The 25,489-nt window shown below is 38.9% G+C and overlaps 1 protein-coding gene and 1 pseudogene across 2 annotated transcripts in view; one reads left to right on the top strand and one right to left on the bottom strand.

Annotated features, from left to right (window-relative positions):
* TSC22D1 (TSC22 domain family member 1) overlaps positions 1-25,489 on the top strand; it is a 154,128-nt gene that overhangs the window by 103,236 nt on the left and 25,403 nt on the right. The window contains exon 1 of one of the 2 annotated variants that reach the window (XM_055245235.2): positions 1,213-1,236. The exons of the other annotated variant lie outside the window; for it this stretch is intronic. The gene's annotated coding sequence lies outside the window, so the exon portion shown is untranslated. Of the gene's footprint in view, positions 1-1,212; positions 1,237-25,489 lie in introns of those variants that run through there. 2 annotated transcript variants of the gene reach the window in all.
* Positions 1,397-1,868, bottom strand: LOC129464157 (large ribosomal subunit protein eL31-like; annotated as a pseudogene).

Genomic DNA, 25,489 nt, shown 5'->3' with positions numbered 1-25,489 from the left:
ACTTGTATATTTACTTACTAATTATATGCATTTTCCATTTCCTAATTTATACCATTCTGCTTTTATTTAATTCCTTTCACTTGTTTTTTTGGTTGATTTTATCAGTCTCTTGTCTACCTTCTGGAACAACATTGCAGACTGTTTAAATAATAGAAAAACAAAGAATTGTAGATTTCTTTTTGTTTCCCGCCCCTTCCCCACCTCTGCTCCAATAAGATAGTATATTTCTAGGGCTAGAGTAGAGTATCTAAGATATAAATTGCAGGAAGTACAATGAGGCCTTATTGTACTGGGAATGAAAAAGTTGTCAGACATCTCGTTTCTACATTTCTGAGACTTCTTGATACCTGCTTGCCTGGGTTTTGGTTTGCTTGTCTGGTTAGTTTTTCTTCCCTTTCCTCTCCCTCCCTCCTTTCACTCTCCTCCCGTCCTCCTTCCCCTACCTCCCTTTCTTCATCTCCTCTCCCTCCTTCTTCCCTCCATTCTTATTTTTATCCCTTCCTTCATCCTTTCTCTTCCTCTTCTCCTTCCTCCCATTCTTGCATCCTTATTGTTTTTTCACCTCTGACATAAGGCTCATGCTTGTAATCCCAGCACTTTGGGAGGCCGAGGCGGGCGGATCACGAGGTCAGGAGATCGAGACCACGGTGAAACCCAGTCTCTACTAAAAATACAAAAAAAAAAAAATTAGCCGGGCGTGGTGGCGGGCACCTGTAGTCCCAGCTACTCGGAGAGGCTGAGGCAGGAGAATGGCGTGAACCCGGGAGGCGGAGCTTGCAGTGAGCTGAGATTGCGCCACTGCACTCCAGCCTGGGTGACAGAGCGAGACTCCATCTCAAACAAAAAAAAAAAAGTTGGGAAAACCCTCACTAGATTTTCCTGATTTTGGGATCAAGATGAAATGGTCTGTAGAGGCCTTATGTTATTAACTTGTTGTACTCTAAGAAAACCTAAAGAAAATCACCCATGCCTTTTAAAATGCTTGAAACATAACAAATCACTATATTCATAGTATTTTTGTTCTCTTTGAAGTAATGAGTCATCATAAATAAATTGGACCACTGCCCCTTTAAGTAGAAACTGCCTTAGGGGACAGACAGAATTTTGGGACTGCTTCCTGAAGCACTTGTTTGTCCACCAGGAGTGTCAGTTGGGCCTGGGTGGAAAGAGAGGCCCAAGAAAGCCACCATAGTCTGTAGCATGAAGCTTTTCCTATAGTCTAGTGATAATCCTGCTGTGAGTACCTCACTGTAATTCAAATAATTGTGGAAGGAATTGTCTCTCAGTTGTCCTAAGTCCTGCCTAGTACCTTGAAAGGCAGTTGGTTTCTAAATACCCAGCTTGGAGGGTGAAATTAGGTTCTGTTCAGCCATTTTAGTTCTTTACTTTGTTTTTCCTAGCTGGAAAAATTTTTGTTTTTTTTGCAATTTTATAACTTTATTTGATGTATCTGACGATCAGCAATTAGTTCTCATCCACATTGACTGTCTGTAGATTTTTGAAAGTGGTGACAGGTACATAGGTAACCAAAGTATATAGCTTATTTGGTGAATCTTCATCCTCATTAGGTTTTCTGGACAGCCGCACGCGGATTCGGTATGGGACATTCCTTATTCCTTTGGCCCAGACAGCTTTGTTGAGCCTGGTGTCAATGGCACATCTGGAGTTCCCATTTCCTTCACGGCGAATTTCCGAATCTCTTTGAGTGCCCGAGGGGCACGCTTCTTGAAGCCCACTCCATGGATGCGCTTGTGAATGCTGATGGTGTATTCTCGGGTTACCACTTTGTTGATGGCAGAACGGCCCTTTTTCTTCTCGCCACCCTTCTTTACGGGAGCCATTCTGCCGGGTCCAAGTTGGAAAAAGCCCTAGCTGGAAAAATTTTAAAGCTATTTTAAAAATCACTTAGAGGATTATTTGGAGATCATGATAGAAATTTTTTACTGGTTAACTGAGATGAATTATATAGTCCTTTTTTTAGCTTAAGATCTTTAAACATTTAGTTGCATAACAGCTTTTTAATTTGTTGGATTCCTCTGTTGAAGCCATTACAAATTGGCTTAAAATTGTAAAAGATTGAGTATTATATTGAGCCTTTCTGTCAGAAAACATTAGCTTAATTAGTCTATAATTAAAGATGATGTTAGCTGTGCTTTAGTTTGTCTTAGGAATAGAGGTCCTTAAATTATATGTAAACCATCAGTTGCATGGTTCTTTTGAAATGTGGATTTTTGTGAATGCTTAATAAAGCTGGCCTGACTCTAGCTTAATTTAAAAATATATACATCTATGCTAAATATATACAGACAGACACACACACATATATACTGCTTCTACTGTTTGTATAACTTAAACTGATTTGCATGCTGACAAAAGTACTCATCCAGTTGTACAGTTTTATTTTTATTTATTTATTTTTTATTTTTAGAGTCAGGGGTCTTGCTCTGTTGCCCAGGCTGGAGTCCAGTGGTAGGATCTTGGCTCACTGCAACCTCGACCTCCTGGGCTCAAGAGATCCTCCTGCCTCAGCCTTCCAAGTAGCTGGGACTACAGGTGTGTGCCACCATGCCCGGCTAATTTTTGTACTTTTTGTAGAGATGGGTTTTCACCATGTTGCTCAGGCTAGTCTCAAACTCCTGACCTCAAGTGATCCACCTGCCTTGGCCTCCCAATGTGCTGGGATTACAGGCCTGCACCGTTGTGCCTGGCCTCCAGTTGTATAGTTTTAAATGAATGTAAAATACTTGAGTGATTGGTAAATTTAATATTATTTAATAAATTTAATATTTTAAATAAATCTAAAAATGCATTAATCAGTTTGAATAAAAGATATACATTGGGTCTGCAATTCCAATTGAGAAATTTTATGCTTAATTTAAATAAAAATTCTTGAATCTTAAAGGAAAAATAAGGCCGGGCATGGTGGCTCACACCTGTAATCCCAGCACTTTGGGAGGCCTAGGCAGGAGGATCACTCGAGGTTAGGAGTTCAAGACCAACCTGGGCAACATGGCGAAAACCTGTCTCTACGAAAAATACAAAAATTAACTGTGAGTGGTGGTGTGCATCTGTAGTCCCAGCTACTTGGGAGGCTGAAGTGCTAGGATCAGTTGAGCCTAGGAGGTCGAGCCTGCAGTGAGCTGATATCAAGCCACGGCACTCCAACCTGGGTGACAAAGTGAGACACTGTCTCCAAAAAAAAAAAAAAGGAGAAATAAGCTTTTTACCTAAATTAACCCTTGCATATGATGGCAAAATTTTCTAATTCTTTTAATGATAAACTAGTCCATTATTTAAAAATTCAAATTTGTTTTTGATTTGTGGGTTTCTGAAGTATTTGTAAACTTTCTAGTAAAATAATCATGAAATTTTAGAGCAAGAAAGGAACTAAAAATAGCATTTGATTACTAACAGTTAAATGATATTGTTTTCATAACCATATAGATGTAAATGGAAAGATTGTTTTTTAAAAGAACATTGAAATAACTTAGATTTTAGTTGTTGATCTTAATAGACAACCAGGAGTTAAGAGTAATTTTTGGCTGGTCTGAAGGTAGTGAGTTATCTCAATTGATTGTTCACAGTCAGTTGCAGATTGAACTCCTTGTTTTACTCTTTCCCCCCTTCTCACTAGTGCACTTGACTAGTCTTAAAAAAGTAAAAATAAAAAATAATTTTTAGAACTGGCTGTGATGATTTTCAAAAAATCCTTTTTTTTTGAGACAGGGTCTCGCTCTGTTGCCCAGGCTGGAGTGCAGTGGCATGATCTCAGCTCACTGCAACCTCCACCTCCTAGGCTCAGGTGATCCTCCCACCTTAAAGATTTAATTAGAAATGTATTTAATGAAAAATTTGGAAGATATGAGAAATTAAAAGGGAAATATCTAACAAATCTGTGTACCAAAGGCACTAGATGAAGGATAAAGAAATTATCTCTTGTATCAGATGTATGTGATTGTAATATTTAGAGATATAGTTTTATATCTATGTATATTTAAAACATAGTATATAATATATATATGGACATGTATGTATGTAAATGTGTGTGTTTTTAACTAAAATTATACTTTAGTGAATATTTTAAATCTGATAGTGTACCCCTACCTGAGAGACACTTTTCTAGAGGAAATTACGTCTAATTGCAGGGACATTTAAGAAGAAACCTAAGAAAAGCCATTTATTTTATTAAGAAAGCCGAAAGGGAGAATGGAGTAACTTTAGAAGGGACTGTGATAGAGCTTTCAAACATGATGCTTAATTAAAACAATGAAATTTAAAGCAAATCAACTTGCAAATCTTATTGTTTCTTGAACCTTATTTTTTAGTTTTTTATTTTAAACCACATTCTGAAAGCATCTTGAATTTTCTTTAATCTTATATTTTTCTGAGTTTACTTAAGGATTTATAGATAATACTGATATCCTTGTATCTCCTGTAGCCATTTAGTGGATGCTTTTTCATGTTTCCGTTTTAAGGACCTGGTACACATAGCAGGTCCTCGTATGTTTGTTGAGTGAATGAGTGGGTGAGAGGGGAGACAGAAATCAGATATGTCAATGGTTAAGAGTGTCTGAAGGATTGATACCAGTGTGCAAAGTAAAACATGCTTTCTCATATGAAAAAAAAAGAAGGAGCAGTTCTCAAGTTGTGAGACAAAAGAGGTGACCAGTATTTGTTAAATAGAAGAATTCAAAGGATGCCATATAACAGAAAAATGCCACAGTTTCTCTTTGCATTTGTGACCCCTCTTTATTCCAGGGGTCACATTCTAAGACTCCCCATGGATGCCTGAAACTGAGGATAGGATCAAAGCCAATATTCACTATGTTTTTTCCCTACACATACCTCTGATAAAGCTTAATTTATAAATTAGGCACAGTAAGAGATTAACAACAACAGTAATAAAATAGAAAAATTATAACAATATGCCAGCATTACTACTCTTGCACTTTGGGGCTATGAAGTAAAATAAGGGTTACTTGAACCCTCCAACCACTTTGACACGCTCACAGTGGATCTGATAACTGGGACAGTTACTGGGTGACTAATGGGCAAGTAGTGTATACAATGTGGATCTGCTGGACAAAGGGAGGATTTCAGCACATAATTTAACATTTATGACTTATTTCTGGAATTTTCACTTAATATTTTTGGAGTATAGGTAGCTAAAATTATGGAAAGTGAAACCACAGATAAGGGAGTACTTCTGTAATTGGTAGTTTCTATTTTCACAGGATAAGCTTTCAATATTTTATTTGTCAGAGGAGGCTTAGTAATCACATAACAATTTTCGAAAAGTAATTATTGTAGATGATGCTCTGAAACTGCCAGTGGTTCTGTATTTTAATTCACTGTTTTAGAACTGTTCTCTTATATGTCAATATGATGTTAAGAAACTTAAGTCTATTTAGGTTCATTGAAGTCTGAACAATCTAAAAATTATATGTTTAGTAAAGATATAGAAATTTACCATACTTAATCTCTACTTGTAGTTAAAAATTGATCAAGCAATGCTATCTAGTAAAAGTTTTGCAGTTCCATGTATTTAACATTCTGGCTATTTAACTGTCAGAAAGGAAAGTGTGATGGTAAGAGTTTATCAAGAGACCCAAGTGCTACACAATTGCATTTCCACATCTTATGCTGGAAGAGAGAATTTAGTTTTGACCTGAGAAATAATTTCATTTCAAACAAATTTCAGTGCATTTTAGCTAATGTCAGCATGAGTATTTAATATGTTAAAATAACTTTATCTTGATTAATATTTTTTCAAATAAGCACATTTTTTAAAATTAGAAAATTTATTGTAAAGTATGAAGTACTTTTGAATAGGTACCACAAGGTGGCAGGATTGTATTTTGTAGATTCTTTTTGCTTTTATGAACAGCAAACCCTTGGTTATCTAAAATCTAAGTTTTCCAGGTGGTTAGCTATTACGCACTTTATATGCCAGAACTTTTAAATTTTAACTTTTTTGATGGAAAACTAAACTATATTTCACGCTTTCCTGATTTCTTAAGCAGTAGAGTATAACTTATCTGTTGTCAGTGAGCCATTTGAATGCGTTATTGGATGTGATTAAGATGGAGTGGTCAGTAACAGTAGTGTGGAGGGAATAAGGACTGGTCCCAGCAGAGACTCTGGACCTTGACTCTTAAAAGCTGGGTCTGACGTCAACTTGCTTTTTGCTTTATCTGCATTTTTTTCCTATTGGAGGTGAAGTGAATCATGTGAAGGGCCAGGCTCTGGTGTGGTACAACATGGCTGCTTTCTGCAAAATTCAATAGCAAATGAAGGCAGACACTGCCTTCTCCCAGTGGCTTTTGTGACACAGGGTATATGGGGGAAGGAAAATAAACTATGAGGCCTTAAAATTTCTTCTTCAAACACTAGTATGGTAAAGGTAGCACCAGACTGTGAGGAATGAGTTCTGTAGTTATGAGAAATATTAGAAACAAATCTAACTGCTCATGGAGCAACTTTAAAGAATCTTTCCTATAAAAATATTTTAGACTCTGAGTTGTACATCATTTGTATGAATGAGATAATAATAATTATAAAGGATGTGGCCAGACACGAATGTTTTCCTTTCGAATCCAATTACCTGCTCTGGTAATTGGAGAGCTGTTTCAAGGCAGTTTATGCCTTTATTGGTGATACAACAAGCAGTGGGTAAAATCTTCATCCTTTGGACTTCTTGGTTTGCTCATTTGTGCATACTGCATTTCCTTTTCCACAGGCTTCCAGGTCTTGAGTTGTTCTGCAAACCTGTTATAAAAGATTTGACTATGGGGAAGTTTTCTTTCACATTTGTTCCCTTCGTTAATTATTTGCATATTTTTCTAATCTTTTAAAAGATGAATCAGTTTAACCTCACATAAGCACTAAGAAAGCAACAGTTGAGCCCTACCTTAAGGGGAGAGGAGAGAGCATGGTTTCCAGCAGCAATCCTTTCTCTGGCTCTCTAAAATGTTTATCTACCTGTCACTTTCTTACTCATATGGATTTTGCATGATGGCTACATAAATCATCAAATTTCCCCCCTCATCTTAAATTCAGTCCTCAAGGGGTAATGGAGAACTTTTATAAGAGCTCCAGAGAAGCCACAGGAAATAACTGATAAATTAGCTCCACCTGAAATGGATATTAGGGCATCGTCAATTCACTCTTCTCAGTTCTGCTTGGTAGTAGAACTTTTTTTTTTAACTTCACAGTAGACGAGTAAGTGGAACTTTCATGACTGAAATATATAGATACATTTCACTAGCTTGTACTTCTAGGATTGGATACATTTTCCTCTTGGCATGGTACCATGTGTTTTCAAGTAAAAATAATACAATTCAAGTCTGACAAACTGGCTCAGTGAATTATACAAGATTCGTGCTTTAAAACACAGTCTAAACCCTCCCTGTTGCTTTGGGGCAGAGTTTTTGAGTAATTGGACATCTAAAACTAACTCTGAACTTCAAGATTACCAGAAAGATCAGATGCAAGAGCTCGATTTGTGTTAAGAACATCTTCCTACATATTCTGCCAAAAGTTTAAGAGCTGTTAGTAAAAGCAGCTCATTTGAAGTAGTATGAGATTTGAACATTTAACTCCAAGATAGCTAGAATTTTATTAAAACGGATTTAAAGAATTGGCCCACAGTTTAAATACTTTTCTCATTTTAAATGTGGCTTAAGATGTATTTGTTTTTATGAAGGAATTTTGGATTAAAAAATGCATTGTAGTTGAATTTAGGCAAGGGAAGCCGGAGATGGGTAGGCGGTGGGTACTTACAGATCTTGAATGCCTGGCTATAAAGATTGGGGGCTTATCCTGTAGGTACCCTGTAATCATTAACAGACGTGTAATTGCATGGGTGACAGGCAGGAAATGTTTTAAGAAAATTAGCCTGAAAGCACAGGGTGGATTTGCTTGGATCCAGCTGGAGAGAGATTGGAGCCAGACTGACCAGTTGAGATGATATGGCAATCAACAATCTGGAAGTTTTATGATATAAATCTGAATTAGTGTGATGTCAGTAGGAATACAGAAAGAATTTAAAAGCCTTTAAGATATTATTAAGGCAGAATTGATAAAACATAGCAACTTGCTAAGTGAGGTTAAGTAAAAACTATGTTATATAAAATTTCTATTTTTGTTAGAAACAGCAAACATAGACATAAACCAGTCTTCTACAGGAAAACTATTTCTGTGCATTTAGCGTATTGTAAATTTTTCATAATTAAGGTGATAATATTTCTTGATATAAAGACCAGTAATGGGAGATACTGTTGATTTTGTGTCTGATTTCAAATAGTGAAATGGCTAAAGCGACTTGAAAGTCCCCATAGTGTAGCGGTTCCCAAATACTGGATTAAATACCAGCTGCCTCAAAAAATTACTTGGTTTGTTGCGGGTGGAAGGTATCTTAAATAACGCAGAATGTCATGGTTAGGAGCACAGACTGTTTTGAAACCTGGATCCGTCTACTATGGGCAAGTTACTTCTCTGTGTTCCAGGTGACTGTTAAGGTTGTTACAGGAACGAAATAAGATGATACATACAAAGTGCTTAGAAAATTGCCTGGCATATTGTAAATGCTGAATAAATGGTAGCAGCTTTTTAAAAAAAAAATTCGATAGCTTTAGGGGTACAAGTGGTTTTTGGTTACGTAGATGAATTGTACAGTGGTGAAGTCTGGGCTTTTAGTGTACCCATCACCCGAATAGTGTACATTGTACCCAATAGGTGATTTTCTATCCCTTACCCCCTTTCTACCTACCCCGCTTCTGAGTCTCCAGTGTCCATTATACAGCTCTGTATGCCTTTGCATACCCATGGCTTAGCTCATGTTTATAGGTGAGAACATTTGGTATTTGGTTTTCCATTCCTGAGTTGAGTTTGCTTTGAATGATGGCCTCCAGTTCTGTCCAAGTTGCTGCAAAAGATATTATTTTGTCTTTATATGGCTGTTCTTTTTATTCCATTGTGTGTGTGTGTGTGTGTGTGCACGTGTGTGTATAGGTTGATCCCATATTTTTGCAATTGTGAATTATGCTGTGATATCATCTGAGTGCTAGTGTCTTTTTTTATATAATGACTCTTTTCCTTTTGGTAAATACCCAGTAGTGGGATTGCTGGATTGAATGGTAGATCTTTCAGTTTTCTGAGAAATCTCCATACTGTTTTCTACAGAGGTTGTACCAATTTCCCACCAACAGTGTATAAATATTCCCTTTTCACTGTATCTGTGCCAACATCCATTGTTTTTTGACTTTAAACAATGACTATTCTGCCTGGGGCAAGGTGGTATCTCATTGTGGTGGTTTTGATTTGCATTTCCCTGATGATTAGTGATGTTGAGCATTTTTTCATATGTTTCTTGGCCGTTTGTATATCTTCTTTTGAGAAATATCTATTCATATCCTTTGCTCACTTTTTAATGGAGTTATTTTTTTTTCTTGCTGATTTGTTTGAGTTCCTTGTAGATTATGGAGATTATTCCTCTGTCAGGTGTATAGTTTGCAAATATTTTCTCCCATTCTGTAGGTTGTCTGTTTACTCTGTTATTTCTTTTGCTGTGCAGAAGCTTTTAGTTTAATTAAGACCCATGTATTTATTTTTGTTTTTGTTACACTTGCTTTTGGGATCTTAGTGATAAATTATTTGCTAAGGCCAGTGTCCAGAAAGTGTGTCCTGGGTTTTCTTCTAGAATATTTATGGTTTCACGTCAGGTATCCATGTCCTTAATCTATCTCAAGTTAATTTTTATATATGGTGAGAGACAGGGAGGGATCCAGTTTCATTCTTCATAGCAGCTGTTTTTTTTGTTTTTTCGTTTATTTTGAGAAGGAATCTTGCTCTGTTGCCCAGGCTGGAGTACAGTGGTGCGATCTTGGCTGACTGCAACCTCCGCCTCCCATGATCAAGCGATTCTCCTGCCTCAGTCTCCTGGGTAGCTGGGACTACAGGCGTGCACCACCATGCCTGGTGTATTTTTAGTAGAGATGGGGTTTCGCCTTGTTGGCCAGGCTGGTCTCAAACTCCTGACCTCAAGTGATCTGCCCACCTCGGCCTCCCAAAGTGCTGGGATTACAGGCATGAGCCACCATGCCCAGCCATAGCAGTTATTGTTGCTAATTTATTATTTTATATCTCTGGAGATTCGAATTCATAAGGTTTGACATTGGGCTCAGGAATCTGTGTTTTTTTTTCTTTTCTTTTCTTTTTTTTTTTTTTTTTTGAGACACAGTCTCATTCTGTCACCCAGTCTGGAGTGCAGTGGTATGATCTCAGCTCATTGCAGCCTTGACCTCCTGGGCTCAGGTGATTCTCCTATCTCAGCCTCCCAAGTAGCTGGGGCTACAGGTGTGCGTCACCACACCAGGTTGATTTTTTGTATTTTTAGTAGAGACAGGGTTTCACTATGTTGTCCAGGCTGGTCTTAAACTCCTGAGCTCAAGTGATTCGCCTGCCACAGCCTCCCAAAGTGCTGGGATTACAGGCATGAGCCACTGTGCCCAGCCAAGGAATCTGTATTTTTAAAATATCCCCTCCTGTGACTCTGATTACTAGGTTTGAAAACTTTTGTTGCCACCCACTTATCTACCTCCATATAATAGCACTGTATTTAAACCACTCTGTACATTTTTATCCTTTGGACATTCCAAAGATGGCCATGTTTTAAAATGGTATGTGCTATTATTTGTATGTGCTAAGTCACACTGAATAGCTTACCCAAATCCCTCTGGTACTAGTTCTAAGCTTCCACGCTCTCCCTACACCCCTTCCCTAGCTTCTTGAGGATCATAAATCCTAGCTCTTGGGTGCCAGCCCTATGTGCTGCCTTCTTGAGAGGTCTAGATGAGTGCTCCTGGGGGCTTGGCCCTCACACTGCAGCTCTGCTTATTTCCAGCCCTGCTTGTGTCCTAGGAATATCCTTGTAAATTTTGTTGGGAAAAATGAATGCACAGTCTTATTTGCTAATTAAAAATTGCAAAGTTTTGTTTATTTATTTATTTATTTTATTTATTTATTTATTTATTTTCTTGAGACAGAGTTTCGCTCTTGTTGCCCAGGCTGGAGTACAATGGCGCAATCTCGGCTCACTGCAACCTCCGCCTCCAGGGTTCAAGCGATTCTCCTGCTTCAGCCTCCCAAGTAGCTGGGGTTACAGGTGCCTGCCACCACGCCTGGCTAATTTTTGTATTTTTAGTAGAGACAGGGTTTCGCCATGTTGGCCAGGCTGGTCTCGAACTTTTGACCTCAGGTGATCCACTTGCCTCGGCCTCCTAAAGTGCTAGGATTACAGGCCTGAGCCAGCATGCCTGGCCCAAATTGCCATATTTTTAATACATAAGTGATATCAGTCCTGGGCTTTGTTGTTGTTTAGAAAATTTCTTCCTAAGAGCTATTCGCCAATGCTCTGATTGCTGCCAGCGCCCCCTCTGGTCTAGTGGTTTGTAGCCCTGGCTTCACATTGAAATCACCTGTGGGAACTGACTCACACAAGATGAGTGCAGTCTGAATCTCTGAGGTATGAGCCTGAACATCTGTAATTTTTAAAAGCTTCCTACGTGATTCTGAAGTTCATCCAAGGTTGAGAACCACTGAATTAGTCTCATCATTGTCATGCTCCTGTCCCCCCATAGAGTCCTATTAGAAAAAGGAATGCTTCAGCCATATGATGTGAATATAGCTTTCTTAGCCTGGCAAAGTCTTCGGGGATAAAGACAAAGTTTAAGCCTGTATTTTTTTTTTTTCCTGGGAGGCTCTCCTTGTATTCCTGTCTCTGTGCTTTAAACCTTCACACATGCTATTTCCATATTAGGTCAAGGTCCTGTGTTATATACTGTCCTAGTACTGTGAAAGTTTCCTTCAGACATTTCTTCTATGCCACGATATATATGTTCCTAAATACCTCGTTCTGCAGCATTATGTGCTAAAAATAAGACAGCCTACGAAGAAAACAAGGTGGGGGCCAACCCCTCAAAACTTGTGCAGCATTGTAACCAGAGCAGTGAGAAAACAAAAAGTTGGTACCAGTTTAGTAAAACAGCAAGCTCTAATGGTAGGTATTAAAAATACACAAAGAAGAGTGAAATGCTACCAACATTTTAATTAGAGCAGAGGTGGCAGGTGCTGATATAACACAGAAGGAAGTGGAGCTCCAAACCAGGGGGGCTGCAGTAAGGTTGGGTACAAGAGGCAGGGTAACCTGGCATAAGCTGAAAGCAGCACAAAGCTGGTAGGGCCTCCTAGTGGAAGTGCTTGCTTTTAGGTCTTGTTAAATACAAATGAAAAGATTCTTCCTGCTGCTATACAGCAGAGCTGAGAGCTCTTTCCATTCTTGATAAAGGCTATAATTCACCGGCTGTACTGAGTGCTCTTGTGAAGGAAAAAACCCGGTGAACCAATACAATTTTTGTGTTATGCTGACGTCATTTTCCCATTTACTAATCGCTTAATTGATTTGCCTTCTAGAAGGAATTAATTTGCCTTCCAGAAACACAGGGGAAAAAAAGACTATATAACTATATCACTATCTATAATCCTAGACAAATTTGATTAAAGTCTCCTGTAAACTCCATAAGGTCAGTGATGGTGACTATTCTGACTTGTCATCCTCGCAGGCATTTGTTCAATGAGTGAATGACTTAGGTAAAACTTCTCCAAAGAAAATGGTGGGAGTAATATGAACATTAAATATGCTTTTTAAAAAATGGAACAATGAAAGTGACATAACCTTAAAGAAAGTTTAGGAAGTAGAAGACAAAATTACTCCCAGTCTTCTTCTATTACAGTCACACTAAAATACTATTATTATTTTTACATGTCCTTTTATTAGGTCTCTATTGCTACATTACAAGTTACCCTAAAATTCAGTGGCTTAAAACAATGAGGATCATTTTAGTTTCTGAGGGCCAGGAATTTGGAAGTGGTTTAGCTAGGTGGTTCTGGCTCAGGGTCTCTCGTGAGGTCAAGATGTCAGCTAGGGCTTCCGTCATCCCAAGACTTGACACTGGGGCCGGAAGATCCATCCTAAGACAGCTCACTCACATGGCTGGCAAGCTGATGTTGTCTGTTGGCAGGAAGCACCTCAGTTCTTAGCACTGTGGAACTCTCCATAGGCCTGCATGAGGGTTTCATGCTTGAATATGAAAATTTAAGCTAGGTACATACAGGTAAGATAACTCAACAACAGGTACAGTAAACAGTATGGGAAATGACTAATTTTTCTCTTATGATTTGATCTTCTATTCTGGCATTCTTTGACAATTACCATGACTGGATTATACGTAAGGATTCTTTAAAACCTTTTCTTTATTATGTCTTAAGAGCAAATGGCCATTAATTTGCAAATATAATTTTTTTCATGAAATCCTCTAATCAAATGCCACACATTTAAGGAGTTAGCTATTTGTTTAAAAAGGCCATTTTGAAAGAACTGTTCTCTTTATGCAAACTTCCTAATGAAATTCAACAGTGAATCTGATTTTATTTGCATTGACCCACCTCTGAGTTTAAGTTTTTTATGTTTAACATATGTGCTATTTAGCCACCTTAACTTCTAATTCAAAGTCAACCAGTAACTAAACTGCAGTGAAGCTAGAACTACTATTTCTATAATTCTGGATAGACTGAAGAGTAATACAGATAAGTGAGAAGATTACGGATTTGTCAAATAAGCTGAATTTGATGTATGGATGTTGGGTCATTACCACACTTAAAAGAAATTTCCATGGACTGTTTGCTGAAAATTCATAATTTTAGGAAATACCATGTAGCTTTTATATCTATTTATTACTTTTTTTCTCTATGCTTATACAGAGATGGTGACGTCTGTTTTTGTTACTTTGTCAAGTAAAACTGATCCCTTTAATCAAACACATGAGAAACTCATAGGCAATATTTTCTTGTATGATCAGCTTTAGTTTTTATTTTAGAACTAGGATCAGTAGGGGAAAGAAAGAAAATATTAAGTGATCTCTTTCACTGATGACTGGCAGGATTTAAACTGTTTAAGTTCCTCAAACTCTTTGTAAGTGCAATATGCATCTAAAATCTTTATAGTTTATAGTTTGTAATTATATATTAGCTTGTAACTCTTTACTTTTCACAAATAAGTAAACAGTTTTTAAAAATTCCCAAGCACATTAATCATCCTAATGGATCTGAGACATACCATGCTTGATTCTTTTTGTTCCTTATTCTCCTGTACTCTAGTTTTATGACTTATTTTGTGTTCCTTTGAGGGTCTTTCTGAATTTTTATATTCTCTTATTGATTTGGAAATAGAGCCTATATCAAGTACTTAAAGCACCCAGACAAATACTATAAGTAGAGGAACCTCTAATATCTTGTGTCTCATAATACGGACATTTTACATATCTTGATATTATATAAGATTTGTTTTTATTTAGATTTTTGCGCTGTAATTGTACACATTGCCATTTGTAGGGTTGTAAATGGTTTACTGGAGTAGTGATCCATATAACTGAAAGTAGTGTGGGCCAGAATATATAGCTTGAACATTTGCTATAATAAAATGATCACAGAGTAGGACTCAGAGGCTTATTAGAAATATATCAGTACTTACTTCTTCTGTTGAACAAGTCTGCTTTCTTTTTCCATAAAATAGATTAAATGAGGTCATTGTGATGTAGAGTTTATAGAATCATATTTTCTATGGTCCAGCACCTTTCCAAAAATGTTTGTAAAATAGATGTTTGATGTTATGTAACTTGAACAAAACAAGGTGCTTAGTTAAATGATAGTAATTTTTCTTATTACTCTGCTGAAATAACATTCAGATATATTTGTGGGGGTAATCGCAGAGTCACCAGTCTGAATTGTTGTGTAATAATTTCTGTATAATACATAGTCCCATTTGTTATTGTAATAGACTCATTTGAAATGATGATTACATTTTGATTACCTGGCGTCTTTTAAAATCATTTATCTCTCCTCTCCCTCCAGCAGAAACCCTTTAACAGAATTTATTCCTGGTCTCTGCTTTTGCCTTCCTTCTATTCATACTTCATATTATATCCTCATGCTATATATTTAGGAATTGCCTTCCTTAAATACAGAGCTGGTCAGGCTACTCCCCTGCGGTAAACACCCCACTGGCTGCTCCCATTTCCTAACGGCAGGGTTGATATTTCACTGGTTTGCACTAGTTAGGTTGAACTGGCCATTTACAACTGGTATCTGTTCTGATTGGCTGGGGCTCATGTGCTGTGGGGTGAATTTCGGATTCCTTAGCAGTGTTTTCAGTGTTTTGGGGGATTAGAAGATCTCTGAATGAGTATTTATCTGCCTTAATTTCCCACCATTCTGTAATTACTTCAGAGGACCCTACTGTTTGGGCACCTTCCATAACGATGCTTTGACTTTCTGCCTCTGTTTTGGACATTTTCTGCTTTTTCCTTAATACGGTCATTCTCTGGTCTGATTAATGATTTTAAGATTATTCTTGATGATTTAATTTAGGAGAAAATTCCTTGGTGAAACCTTTACTGACTACTCAACATCTAGTACTTTACTCGGTTACCTTTTCTTATGCTTTCCTGGTACCTGCCATACCTAAGATATCACACTTATTATTTTGCCCTATAATTATTGCTTACACATCTACCACCCCTGGGCCAGTCACAATGTTTACCACAGGTGGGCACTAAATAAATATTTAAGTGTATGGAAAGAAGTTAGATTTTTGAGTCAGAAAAACCTGAGTTCATATTCCAGGTCAGCTATTATACTTGCAGTATGAGAGTGAACAAATTCATTTTGCATAGTCTCAGTTAACTAGTAATTTGTATATGCAATGATAATAGACGTGAGTTGAACATTAAGATACTGTGTACCATGCTTATTATATTACCTAGGATTTAGCTGTTCAATAAACATTCCACTGTCCTAGTTAAATTTGGTTTAAAAGTATTGTTTTGCATTTCCTTTTCTCTTTGAACTTTAATTTATAACAAGAAAGCTGTTTTTATCTGGAAACATCTCTGTTCTACTGGTCTGTGATAAAACTAGATGATAAATTATATCATTCCTACTGCTAAGAAAAACCATTGTTCACACATTTCTACTAGCATTTTTTGGTTTGAAAGCTTTTTAGAAGGAGGGCTTCCTCACTCTTCGAAAGAAGCCCAGTAACGACTATAATGCCAGGCACAAGATGTTTGTGAATTAAGTATTTGTGGAAAGGAGCTGTGGTGGGAAAGAAAGACTATCTCCCCTTCCTTGTTCTAGGGAGAAGGTCACTTGATTTCCTGCTGGAGCAACAAATATGACAAAATCAAGGGAAGAGAAGACTAGAAGCGGATGGGGCCTCCCTCCATAGCTTTTCCTAGAGGACAGTCTAGGAGGGCAGAGATGGCCTCTGTGAAAGAGGCTGCAAGACTCTAACACAGTTTAGGACATCAAATAAATGGGTGAGGAAGTAAGAGGTGCTTCTCTTTAAAGACATAAAGTAAAAACAATTAGGAATCACCCTCTGAACTAATTCATCATGTCATAGGGATTAAGGCAAAATTTGAGTTGCCCTTTTACCAAAAACAATGAAGTCACTTATAAATTGCTTCTCCAGATAATTATTCTGTGTCAGGGAAAAGGGCATCAAGTTGTATAAAAGTGGTTTTCATATTTGAAAAAAATTTCTTTTGGAAGTAATCTATAATAATACTTTTTATATTAGGCCATTCTCAAGCAACTTTCTACTTTAAGGAGTAATTTGAGAAATGTGAGGATCTCTTTTGATTAACCCCAATTATGGCTAAAACCAAGTAGTTCAGAACACAAAGTCTTCACCTTAATTGGTCACCTTAATTACTGTGGGAAGAGCCAGCTTCTTTTCTTGTGTTATCTCTTTTAAATGTCATAATAGTATTATTGTCACAGGATCCTTGGGGTGTCGCTTTTCTAGCCAGAAACCTCTGTGGCTGGTGGTACCTTTGCTGGAGTTTTGCTCAGGCCCTCTGAGCTAATAATTCCGCCCACTTGGCCTGGCTGGCTGCTTTCCACTGGCTGCTCTCCACTTGTGCTACTGTCCTGGATCCCATGCCTGCCAAGGATGAGACAGGCACCCACGCCTGCCAAGGGTCAGTGGCAAGGGGTGTGTGAAACGAGCGTGGGGTCTCACCACTGTGCACAGCCAGGTGTGCTGGCTGCAGTGGGGTAAGCAACTCTAGGCACCGGCTCTGTGCAAGCCTGCGGCTGGACCAGGCATACTGTAAGTGGCTTCCATTGTGGGCACCAGGGAATGCAGTGGTGCCTGGAAGTTTGGAGATGCCAGGAACCGCAGAGCCCCAAAGAGGCTGTCACAGCCCTGGGTTGGGGAGCCCCTAGGTCTGGGCTTCCTGAAGGGCTACAGCTCTTCTCTCTTTCTTGTCGCCTGCAATGTGGCAAGCCCTGTTTCTGTTACAGCTCTTTCAGTCCCACCACTCGGCAAGTCCTGGGTTCTTGTCTCGTGTCCAGGAAGAATGAGGTATATGGACAACTGGAGGGTGAGCAAGGCAGAGAGGAGCTTCATTGAGTGACAGAACAGCTCTCAGGAGACCCAAAGTGGGTGGCTACTTTCTGCAGGCAGGTCATCCCAATGAGTGTCCAGGTGTCAGCAGAGAGGATATCTGTAGTGGGTAGCTCCTTTCCACAGGCAGGTCATCCTGGCAAGTGTCCAGCTCTCAGTGGAGAGGAGACCCATAGTGGATAGCTCCTTTCCATAGGCAGGTCATTCCCCACAAGTCGAGCAGACCCTAAGTGGGTTGCTCCATCCTGCAACTGGTAGTCCCCACATCTGCACAAGTCTGGCTGAGTCTGGGGGTGTTTTATGGGCTTAGAAGGGAAGAAGTATGTGCTGATTGGTCCATGGACGGCCATGAGTGGGCCTGGAAAAAGCACAAGTTCTCACTCCCGTCCCACGGACTCTACCCAGAACTGGCAGCCCAGCCCCCAGGCTTTAGGCCATCTACCACTTGAAAGTGGGGTTTCAACAGCGATCCTCCCCTTTCTCTCCAAGAACCTGTCTGCCTCCCGCCATCAACATGCCATCCACAGTGCTCAGGCTGTTCGTACTGAGGGAGGCCTGCACGCTTGCATGGAGCTGCCATCAGCCCCACCCTGGCCTCCTTCCTGCACTTGTTGGTGCCCAAAGTCCAGAGGGGGCGGCAAAGTAGGGGTGGCTGGCATGTCAGCTGCTGCCCTGAGTGCACACACACACCTGGTCGGACAGCACCCAGGCTTGGCCATAACTTTGCTGCAAAATCAGAGCGGGCACTGGGAATGGGGGGAGACCAGAGAGCAGGATCGGGCCCTTCCAAGCCTGTGGGGGAAGTGGGGCTTCCTGGGCCCCTGAGAGCACAGGGATGTCCAGTTCCGGAGGTATGGCTGGGCAGCTGCAGCTGTGCCTGGGAGCGCAGGCTTCTGTCCTGCCAACTTGGTAGGGGGTGGGGCTCCCGCCTGTTCTTGGCCCTTGCTGGCTCTCTGGAGCCTGCAACACCCGCCACGCCTCCCCAGCTGCAGCTAGCATCTTTGCAGTGGCTGCTCTAGATGGGCTGCTGTTGCCATCATTATGAAATATGTATTATCACTCTCATTTTACTATGAATAAGTGATTTTTGGAAGTTTGAATTAGGATCTAACTCCAGTGCTCAAAATCTGACTCTTTAAAAAAAAGCTGCACTAAAGTCAGTACTGATGAAGATGTTTTATAATTGCATTTATGGACTTAAATGGCTAAAACAACATCATAGATGCTTTCAAAGGTTGTTTGGAAATGATGCTTTAGTTGGAATTAAGAAGGAAAAGGATCATACTATTAGGAGAACATTAAGAATTTTTGCTGATAGAATCACAGTGAGAAATTAGGAGGATCAGATTTGATAGAATATAGGGACTGGAAAGGCTTCAAAGATTTCACCTGTTTCAAAAGTGAAAGTAGATCCTATAACTTGTTCTACTTTGACTTTGAAATCCTTGGAAAGTTAGTTTTCTAATTCTGTCCAAGAATATGAAACAGTGTCACTTGACAGATCTGATGTATGTGTAATAGACAACTATTTCATCAGAATTGAAATTTTGATCCAATATATAGCCACCTTCTTCAATTAGCTTCTATATCACTGCTGGAAATTCTTTTTGCAGTTTTCTTAGGTGGGCTCTCTGCTTCACCCTACAACTGAAGGCTTTGGAAATAGAGATTTTTGAAACTACTAAACCAGATACTACTGACACAAAAGGAGCAAATTCTGCAGGATTTAGTGATTTCCTTTTTATATAAATAGTGCTTTCTCTTTGATTCTGAGAAAGATTATTCCTTTTTTTTTTTTTTTTTTTGCTATTTGCTTTTCAGTACATATATTCAACAAGCTTTCTTTTTCTTCTGTTTCTTTAGGGGTTGCTCTTTTTGACTTTGCAGGCCTTGAAATTGCTTTAGCAATAGGCGTTTCTTTTATTTCCATGCATTGTTTGTGAAGGCCCACAACATGAATTTTATTTCTGTTGCTTGGGAGTTACCACATGTTCTCATCACGTATTCTCTCATTTCTTTCAAAATGCCTTATTTCTGGCTTCTCTCAATATTTAAAAGCTTTTCTTTGTGCATGCTGCTTGATGTTTTTGAACCAGTGTGATTAGACATATTTGAGATGTTGAATGAGTGTTTTTTATATAGAAAAGTTATCCTTTGCAAAAGAATAGCAAAACATAATTTTGCAGAATAACAAATGTGCTGAACTGAGGTAGCTGTTACATGTTTGAGATATGTGCTGTTTGCGTTTTGCTAGGTGCAGTTTTGGTTCAGCTGGGTGCAGTTTCCTGCATTTACCTGATGTTTCTCACAAACAACATCACACATAAGCAAATGTGAAATGTGCATTATGCTCAAATTGTTCTCTAACATATAAATTGTGTTGGAACAAATTGGTGTTTTCCAAACAAGTTTTATAATGGAACAGATTGTACTTGATAGGCCCATTAATTTTAAAAAGCCTGATCTGTAGTTCTAGGAAATTTCCTTGAATTATTTTATGACACTTTTCTCCTGTCCATATTGTTACATTTCTGAAACTTCTTTTGTTAGGGTGTTAGCCCTTCTAAATATTAATAGCTATTATTTATTTTCTTTCCCGTATTAACCTTTTTGGTATTTTGTTCTAGCTTCTGAGATAGTTCTTCAACTTTACTTTCTATTCTAGCACATTTTCACTTATGCTCTCATATTAATTTTTCAGTTTCCAAGAGCTCTTTCTAGTGTTCTGAATCTTTGCCTCCTCTTATTTTATCCATATAATCTTTTAGGATTTTACAAGTTTCTTCAATTCCCTAGACTATCTCTGTTTCCTCCAGGTTCCTTTTGACTGAGTGTTGGCTATACTAGAGAATTGTTAGTCATTGTGAAAGGTGAAGCTGACTGGGGCTTCTGGGTCGGGTGGGGACTTGGAGAACTTTTCTGTCTAGCTAAAGGATTGTAAACGCACCAATCAGTGCTCTGTGTCTAGCTAAAGGTTTGTAAATGCACCAATCAGCACTCTGTAAAAAAGCACCAATCAGCACTCAGTGTCTAGCTAAAGGTTTGTAAACGCACCAGTCAGCACTCTGTAAAAACGGACCAATCAGTACTCTGTAAAATGGACCAATCAGCGCTCTGTAAAACTGACCAATCAGCAGGATGTGGGCAGGGCCAAATAAGGGAATAAAAGCTGGCTACTCCAGCCAGCAGCAGCAACCTGCCTGGGTCCCCTTTTGCGTTTTGGAAGCTTTGTTGTTTTGCTTTTCACAATAAATCTTGCTGCTGCTCACTCTTTGCATCTGCACTACCTTTATGAGCTGTAACACTCACCACAAGGGTCTACGGCTTTATTGTTTAAGTCAATGAGACCAACAACCACTGGAAGGAACCAATTCCGGACACAATTGCTCAGTGATTCAGTTGAGTGAGATTGGGTCTGTCTTATACAGATTTACGTTGTCTGCACCTTGTACTTTTTGAGTATTGGGTTCTTCACTGCATATCAAAGGTGTTTGGACTTTCTTTACAGCTTGCTCAGGGTTCAACTTCATGAATTACCATCTTTTTTCCAGCTTTGAAAAACTATTGAAATTTACATCTCTTTTATATTTACCCTATCCTTATGTGTTTAAAACTGGGTTCTCATCTCTTTAGTGGTGTGTAGGTAGAAATAAAGATAAATGAGTGTGTTCAGTGCACCATGTTTAGTCAGAAGTAGCTTTAAATGGCTCTGTAATAAATTCCCTATGCGATTAAATCTCATGGCTTCTTGAAACTATCCAAAGCAAGACTCAGAAAAGAGCTATCATTGCATATCTAGTGCTTAAATTTCGTAGGCAGATGATTCTACAGGAGGACTTGACTTATTTTTACTTCCAGACAGGGAAAGTTTTTACTGGAAGGTGAAGAGCATCCCAAAATAATTCTTAAGAAACTAGTTTAGAATAAAAAGTGGCATGTAATACCTATTGCTATTAAGTGCAAAACAGTGTTTCTTGAATGCACTGTGTACCATAATGATGGTCTCAGTAAGCATGCTTCTTTAAAGAAAAGAGTCTTTCAGAAAACGAAGATAGCAAAAGTGAGAGAGATCTCTTGTATCATATATTTGTTACTGCGCGGTCCTATGATGCATTGTGCTGTCTTGACTTTGTTGGGACTCTTAAATACAGCATTTCCCCTGCTGTTCTCCCTGCTGGAAGAGTTCTTCCATGACTAATCCCATCATCTCTTTTAGGTCTTTACTCAAAACTCATTTTCTCAGAGAGTCCTTCCTTGAAGGCTAGCTAAAATTTCATCCTCTGTGATCTTTTGTATCCCTGCTTCTGTTCGTTAATTCGTCTCCTGGGTACTTGTCCTTATCTCACATACTATATATGTACTTGTTTGTCTTGTTTACTTTTTCAGCCCCACTTGAATATAAGTTTCAGGAAGACAGAGACTTTTGTCCATTTTGTTCATAGTGAATCTCCTGTGCCTAGAACGTGCCTGACACAAAATGGGTGCTCAATATATATTTGTTGAATTTTTATCATTTAAAAAAAAACTATTTCCAGTGATAACCAGTCTTTCAAGGGACTGAGGAGTACTAAAACATGACAGCATCTGTTATGATAAGAGTGCAGAAGTATTTTTTGCTTTTCATAGTGGTGATGAGTATGACCTTATCAAGTCATGTAACTCCTTTGCGCCTTGGTTTCCTCCTCTATATAAATGGGAATAATAATGGTACCTAGATGAGGTGGTTATTGAAAGGATTAAATGAGGTAATATATATAACGTGTAGAATAGGGACTGACAAGTAATAAGTCTAATCAAGTATTAGTAAACAAACCTTCTGCCTTTGTCTAGTATGTTTTAGTGGAGGAAGGAAGCCAATAAACATAGTAACTAAACATAGTAACATAGTAAATATAGTAACTAAGTAAATGGGAATGATTTGAGGCTGGAGAAGAATTGGCCCTGGTGTGGGCGTAGAGGATGAGGAGGAGCATAAGGGTTTCAGTGGTGTTGATAACGTTCCTAGTTAAGGGGGGGCATTTTGTGGGTGTTTGTTCTACCATTATGCTTCCTAACTTACATATATGTTGTTATATATGTTTACATAATGTAAATACTTCATTAAAGAAATACTTTCTGTTCCAAGCATACCTCAGTGTTAAAACAGTTTAATCATTCATTTAATTTAGTTATCCTGATTAGGTAAGAAACTTGCTTTTAAAGAAAATCTCTTCATATAACATAACTGGCCTTCCCTTGCTGTCCCCCTCCCCCAATCTAATTTATTAAAGCCAAAGTTTTTTAGAATTAACTCTGTTTTTACTCACAATATGTATTTGAGGTATTCAGTTTTACGTGTTTGTGCAGCATTACCCTAACTTGGGTTATGTAATAGGTGATGGAACTTATGCTTTGTCACCAGCATCATTTTAATGGCCTTTGCAAAACATCTTGTTTTATTCAAAACAATGCAACTGAATTTTTAAATATATGTAGTATTTAATTTGGGTAATGGAACAAAGGAATTCATTCCCTCTACACCAGACTAAATTAATCATTTATGTTTTAACTTTACCTTCAAACCAATGCAAAATCATTAAGTAAAAGTGAAGCATCTTCAATTAAGAGCATTTCTTATTAGAAACACACATGTAATACTCTGATAAATCTGTATATTTTAGATATAAATTGTCTGAAAGTGTCTAGCCATGATGACTAGAAGTAACATTTACTAATTTAAGGACAGGCATCAGTTTTTTACTAAATTAATTGAACTGCGTATTTCTGGGGTGTCTAGAAATAGCCCACTTTTTGGTTCTGCTAGATTATTGAGTCATGCCCTGTAGCAAAGCCGACTGACTTGAGTTTGGATGTTGGCTCTGCCATTTATTAAATATATGTCTCCTTGGGTAAGTTGTCTGACCACTCTCAGATTTGTTTGTGTTAATGAAAATAAGCTTTATTGCATCAAGTTATAAATACATATAAAGATATAAACAGTTATTTTCTTCTAGTTTTGATCAACTTAAAGTACGCATAACCGAAATCTACTGATAGTCTTAGTTTGAAAATTTTGGGTGTTCCTTGTTAGGTTTGGTAGGTTATTCTGCTGTATTTATAACTTGTGCATTTTAAAAATTGACTTCAGTGTACTAATAGTCATGCATATGTTTATGCAAAAAAGAAGTTATATTAAGCAGAAAAGAGGACTGGCTACTAAGTGCGCTGTCAGTATGCATTGAAACAAAATCCTTATGGTTGTATTAGCTTAACAACAGTTTGGGTCACAGAAACATATTCAAAAGAGAAGGTTAAAGGAAGACACTGGTATCTTGGAGGCAAACTACAGTTTGCTAAGATAACTTTACATGCACCTTTTAAATCAATGCTTAAAAAAATAACTTGGGTAGTTCCTAACTACTGAAAATGTAAATTCTAATTAACTGCAAAATCTTTTTTCGATCTGTGAGACTGTAGTTCAGAGCCTGGTGAAACATGAGAGGAAAAACCAACCCGTTAGCATTTTGAAAACAAGAGTTTCATCGAAACAGGGGAGGTGAACTGTAACTTCTCATCTTGTAAAAAGATGGAAAACCTTTAAAGCCAAAAGCAGCAAGGATATGGCACTCTGTTCGGTTTCAGCCAAGCACTTACCTTACCAACTTTCTTGAGTGAATAATGCCTCGATTTAGTCTCTTTATTCTGTTCTTACTCCACGTAGGCAGGGTTGATCTCTCCCCAACTCTTCACTGGGGCTCCTGGCTGTTCCCAGCTCCCTGGGTGTAGCCTATGGATAGTGGCCCATGGTCACTCAGCAGCTGGCGGTACTGTGGGGGCATCACCAGGCTGTCAGAAGGCAAGCAGACGTTCCTAGAGTGCAGCCAGGTTGCTTTGTAAGACATATTCACCCTTCCCCATGAGTAGCCCAGCCAGGCCTAGAGGACAGTGGTGGCATGGGGCCCTGTGAGGCGCAGAGGCCCAGGCTCCCTGTGCTCGGGCTCTGGGGGCACCGGCAAATATGATTGCCCTCACCCTCGTGCCCACTGTAGGGTGTCACCCACACATTAGGCAGGTGGGCGGGCACAGAGGAGGCCATAAACTTCAAGCAGACTTTTTAACTTTAAAACGAAGAAAAGAATGGTACCTACTGCCTCAGAGTAGTAAAGATTAACGGGGGTATGAGTGTGCAGCAGTTTCCTTTTTCGAGTAGTTGCCACCAACTCTGCCCCTCCTTTTTGCTATACATTAGGGCTGCCTTACAACATCTCACTTTAGTTCCATGACTTGTTAGTTACTTCTCGTTACTTAACCTCATTTGGGTTCTTAAGACTTAGTTCTGTTATTTGATAGCTTTATATCGTGTTTTGTTCAAAGTTCTCCTCTTCTGTCAAGTCGGACTAAGCTTGTGTCTCTAGCAGTTTGGAATTGACATGAGAGGACCTGGATTGTTTCCACCTATATCTGTCCCCTGCCTGCTTTCCTGACTGAACAAGTCCTTGATGTGGGGCTGGGAGCGCAAAAGTGGGAAAGGACAGGGGTGTCCTTGCCAGGCAGCCCTTGGTGAGCTTGCAGTCCTCTCCTCGGTCAGCCATGGCGGATGTCCTATTTGTGATCGGTGGGATAGATACGGGCATGCAGTGGCCCCAACAGGCCCCACAGGTAAGGGGCTGTGCCCCCTATAGCTCACTGGGGTCTCCTCAGCCCCTGACATGATATGGCCTCATCTCACAGTTGACCCTCAGCTGGTGGCTTCATGCCGCATTTTTCTGGATCCCCTCCAGAGCCATTTGCTTAAAGTCTCAATTCATTGGTAAGAAATATGCATGTCATGGTTTGTTTTTATTTCTCCTAATAACTGCTATTAATTGTGCTCAGTTGAATCACCCTTTCACTCTGGTAGCAGGCTTCCTTACTAGCATGTCGACCCATTTCCATCGCTTTCCAGTTAATTTTGGTCATTTAAACAGTCACTTACCATTTTTT

The sequence above is a fragment of the Symphalangus syndactylus genome, chromosome 15 (assembly GCF_028878055.3).
Source record: "Symphalangus syndactylus isolate Jambi chromosome 15, NHGRI_mSymSyn1-v2.1_pri, whole genome shotgun sequence".
In the NCBI taxonomy this organism is placed as follows: Eukaryota; Metazoa; Chordata; class Mammalia; order Primates; family Hylobatidae; genus Symphalangus; species Symphalangus syndactylus.
This window is presented reverse-complemented; position numbering and strand designations above follow the sequence as displayed.